At 45.1% G+C, this 4,956-nt stretch overlaps 1 non-coding gene across 1 annotated transcript; it reads left to right on the top strand.

Moving 5' to 3' along the window:
• The first annotated feature begins 206 nt into the window (after positions 1-206).
• Positions 207-279, top strand: TRNAA-AGC (transfer RNA alanine (anticodon AGC)). The gene has a single exon. It is a non-coding gene; the product is annotated as a tRNA-Ala (tRNA).
• The last annotated feature ends 4,677 nt before the right edge of the window (positions 280-4,956 follow it).

Below are 4,956 nucleotides of genomic sequence, written 5' to 3'. Positions count from 1 at the left end.
TTTACCAATCGCCCTGTGGTCATACCCACCTTCTCTCTGCTTTGCTAGCCTGCTTCTCCTTCTTCCTATCTCTACTATTTAACAATTTTTAGTTTTTCCCTCTTGTTGTATTCTCCATTAAAATTTAAATTTCACCAGAAAAAACGCCAACTCTACCTACCTAAGAATGTCGTAAGAGGAACCAGAAGTAGTGCTTTTATGGGAATGGGGGATTAGCTCAAATGGTAGAGCGCTCGCTTAGCATGCGAGAGGTAGCGGGATCGATACCCGCATCCTCCACGGCGATTTTGTGTGCAGGGGTTTCATGAAGAGAGGCATTTGTCCTAAGTGTGTCCAGTGTGCCCAGGGCTTTAAGTATACCTCAAGTTGGAAGGCTGGCTCCTAACTGCTAACGTGGCCACGAGTTTCCCGTTCTCTTTGCAGGGAGCTTGTTCTGAAGATGTATCTTATTCACCCTTGGACAGTGAAGAATCCGGAATTTAGGAGACTCGGAATCACAGTCGAACTAGTCAAAGCCGAGAGACAGTAAGACTACGCACCTAATTCTTGGATTGGAAATTCTTTGTACTGGTCTAGCGATCCGGAATCAGTGCTTTCACTTTCAATTCCAGTCAAAAAAAATTGGTCTTCTCTGAAGATCCTCCGCTTCTTTTTGACTCTGGAGTGACCGTGGGAGTGCCTTGTGTAGCTGGTTATTTGCCCCAAAGTCTGAAGGGAAAGGAGCAAGCCAGACTTACTCAAAACCACTCTCTGTTTCTTCACTTGGAAAAATACAAGTTTGCTCGTCAGCAAAGTAGCTCAAGGTACGAAATAGTGGGAACTTTGGCTGCGTCCGAATGAGACTCTTTCCATGTGCCCAAAGCTGGGTGTTCCTGCAAGGGGTGAAGCAGTTAACCCTGTGCCTACAGAATGAGATTGCACATCTAGGACCCACACAAAAGCGCCTTGTCTCTGGCCCCGAGCAGGCCACTCTCCTACACACCTAAGGAGACTACCAGGGGGTCCTAGATGGCTCTGCAGCCTTAGACAGGCTCCACACCGTAGGCAAAGACCGCAGAGAAAAACAGAGGGCGACATGCCTGCGCTCCAGCGCCAGGACAAAAGCTGTCTTGTTGAACTCTTCTCCAGTTTTCGGGAGTTAACTATTAGGAAGCCAAGAGCCAGTGAGGAGGGAGGAGAAGGCCCCACAGACGAGCAGAAGTGGCCCGGAGGAGAAGAGAAAAGCCGCAGAAAGCGAGGGGAAGGAAGGAACTTCTCCTCCTCCTTGTTCCCCTGTGTGAGAGCTCCGGAGGACAGAAAAGGGGGGGAGGCGGGGAGATGTGGGGGAAAATCTCTGGTGAGTCCAGTGAGAAAGTAAGTTCAGCTGGTGGGGGCCACTGAAGCTTAGCTCATAGCTGTCCTAGGGAATGAAGAGAAGGGAAGTCACATTTAGAGGGGACAGAGAGGCTGAGACCAAACTGAGTAGGATAATAATAGGTCTAATCTGTAGGGAAAAGAGAGAGAGCAACGAGGCTATTTGGCTAATTTATTATAATTATTATTAAGTGCATATTTTTAAAGGCAATTCAACAGGCATTTACCAAGAACCCTCCTTTTGCAAGGCTGGGGATATATAAACGAGGAAGACCTTGACCTCGAGGAGTTCACATTCTAAAGGAAAAATGGAGAAACATCTAAAACAGTTTCGGTCGTGATGGGGCAAGGAAACAGATAAAGTGCTCCAGGAGTATTTGGAGAGAATAGGATGATCTCGCTTCCTGTCATCAGAGAAAGGAAAAACGGAGCAACCGGAACCTGAGCTACGCTTTTATGAGGAAATCTCTAGGAGCCTGAAAGCAGAGGTTCATAAGGAGACCTCTCGGGAGAAGGCACTGAGGAGGGAGACAGACGGCAGCTGAAATTTGGGAAACGGTTTCGTGCTCCAGGATGGCTGGAATGTAGAGTGAAGGAAAGAGGGTACAAGTGAAATAAGAATTAGAAAGGTAGCTGGATAATGGAGAGGCTTCAATGCCAGACTAAGAAGTTTTCATTTTTATGTCACTGGAAAACATTGAAGAATAGTAAGTAGGAAAGTCTCTTCATCAAATCTCTGTTTTAGGCAATTTATTCTAGCATCTATGGAATACCTGGGTTGGAGATGAAGCTGGAGGCTGGCGGACCACTCCAAACCCTATTTCAAAGTGAGGTGATGTGTTAAAGGAAGACCTCAGGCCCCAAAAGGGACCCTAAATGAAACAGAGCCTGATCACAGATTACAAAGCGTTTATCATCTGAGAAAAGCTTGCAAGGAAGGAAGGGGAAGAGAGACAAAGACAGTGACAGAGAGACAGAGAGACAGAGTTTTCAGATGTTCAAAGGGGAGTAGAAAAAGTGTGAGATGATAGAGTTTCTAGAGGCTTGGGGGTGGGGAGTGGGAAGATTAAGGGAGAAGACAGCTGTAAACACAATAAACCAGACAGCAGAATGTTTAAAAAGTCTGGAGCAAGGTCTTGAGTCTGCATCTGCTATTCAAGGTTGCGCTTGAGCTGGTCAAGACTGATTCTGTGATTTCTGGCTGCTCCAGGTATCTCCAAATTCAGCTAGAGTTCATTCAAAGGATTACTGGTATGTCAAGCAGTTTTGGGCCTCGGAAGCCTTTCTGTTTGGGTAACTGAGTAACTCTGACAAGTTAGTGTAGTTATTACCGAGTCTATGTTAAGCGGCAAGAGTCTAAATTTGAATGACAGCGCTATGATAGAGAGGAGTTGGGGAGGTGAGGGGGAGGGTATAATCCAGAGGACTTGCAACTGATTTTAGATATGGGGAGGGGAAAGAGTAGTGGGCAGCTAAGTGATGCAGTGGATACAGTGGTTAGGTCTAGAGTCGGGAAGATCTGAGTTCAAATTTGCAAGTCACTTAACCCCATTTGCCTCAGTTCCTCATCTGTAAAAGAAAAAAAAGAGTGGGGGGATTGGACACATTGGAGAAGGAAATGGCAAACCACTTCAGTATCTGTGCCAAAACAAACAAACAAACAAAAAATAACCCATGGACTTGTCCACGGGGTCACGAAGAGTCGGACACGACTCAACAACAACAATAGGGAATGTAGGGGAGGGAGTGGGGTGGGATGGGGTGCGGGAGAAAGGGACAAGCACGTAGTCCAGAGAAGTTTGCTTCAGAATAATTCCAGTCTCCCTTGTCACAAAGAAAGTCCCAAGCGCCGCTCAGATTTTTCAGTTTGGGGAAGAATAAAGTGCACAAGAGAATCTTTTTCACTATTCCCAGAGTATTCCAATGAACAGAGTAGCATTGCTAATAATTCAGGCGGCGCTGGAGGCCAAGAATGCCTTGCAGCGTCCTCCAGCTTCGCTATTAGTCTCTAAAATAATTTCTGGTCCTAAATCTCTAATTGTATAATTCCCTACCACTCCTCAGAACCCTCCAGTTTATGGTGGGGACCTTGTAGCTTTCTCTTACCTCGATCAGGGAAACTGTTAAAAAAAAAAAAAAGGCAAATCTGAAAGCTTTTCCTTGAGGGCTTCTCAGACTGTTCGTATTAGAACTTATAGTTAGGTAATTTAAACACACCCGCTGACATTTTACCTCTAGGGAAACTCACCTAACACTCCACGACCTTGGGCTACGCACAGAAAGTTCCCAATCCCTTTTCCTTTGAAATTTTCCTTACGATCTACAAACCAGTTCAACAATGTGTTCAAACATCCTCGACAAATAAGACTCTTCCCAAGATACTTGGAAGAGGCACATTTGGAAACAAGTGTGAGTGAGGAGGGAGAGGCTTCTCACCTAAACTACCTCTTTGGTGGGGGGGGGGAAGATGCGCTGACAAACATTTGTTCTTCATTAGCTACGACTTGCCTTTCCCTAAGACTTTCTCCAGCACAGAGGAGGACTGGGAGGTAGTCTGAAAAAAGCTATCAAAGATTTTGTCTTCATGTTTAGGTTGGTTAAATTGTTAGAAGATCCTGGATTCCTATCACCCCAGGAAAAATTCTGCCTCTCTTCTTCCATCTCCTCTTCTGCTACAAGATCCTGTAATAGTAACAGCCAATCAAAACTGTTCTCTCTTGGGGGCAGCTAGGTGGTGAAGTGGATAGAGCACCAGCCCTGGATTCAGGAAGACCTGAGTTCAAATCTGACCTTAGACACACACGACACTAGCTGTGTGACCCTGGGCAAGTCACTTCACCCCATTGCCTAACCAAAAACAAAAAAACCTGTTCTCTCTAGTCTTGAATCTAGTCTATTCAACTGGCTACAGGACCAATCCTCCTGAGCCCAGGTTATGCGTAAGAATTATTGGGAGAATAAATTGGAATGGGGTGGGAGAGACCTGCAAATTTGTTTTTGATTGTTCTAGGGATTAGGGATGACAACACTCCTTAAGTAGCAAGTAGAAAGCACGGGATACATGGGTTCAAACCCTAAATCGGCTTCTTTACCACAATATACCCAATACAGTCCTGTTTTCTTATTGCTCCATTAATTCTGCAATAACAGGATATGGGGAGGGGGGAGGGAAGGACCACACAAAGACATTCTGCAGAGTTAAATTTGGGGTTCTGCAGAAGCTTGGGGCTGAAATTCTACCCTTAAAAGAAGTAAACTTGCTCTTGAGGGGAAGGGCTGTCTTTGGCCTTTCTTTGTCTCCCCATCCCTTAGCACAGTATCCAACATATCATAAGCTCTTGATTAAATGCTCGTTGACCTGGGAAGGAAAAGAAAAATATTGACTCTGCTACTTTTTTCCTATTTGACCTTAAACAATTCTTTGGGCCTCAATTTCCTTATCTGGAAAATGAGGGAATCTCCTATGTTTAAGTCTGTAATTCTCAATAATGGGTTATATATAATCCTGTTGATTACAGGTTAACTATAAGATATATCACAAGATAAATACTTGGGGGGGGTGCAAAACAAAGTGCTGTGTGAGGTCTCAGCAGACAGGAGGGA

Source organism: Phascolarctos cinereus, unplaced genomic scaffold, assembly GCF_003287225.1.
Source record: "Phascolarctos cinereus isolate Bilbo 61053 unplaced genomic scaffold, phaCin_HiC Scaffold_4;HRSCAF=312, whole genome shotgun sequence".
Classification (NCBI taxonomy): Eukaryota; Metazoa; Chordata; class Mammalia; order Diprotodontia; family Phascolarctidae; genus Phascolarctos; species Phascolarctos cinereus.
The sequence above is the reverse complement of the archived record's forward strand: the minus strand, read 5'-3'. Positions and strand labels throughout refer to the sequence as shown.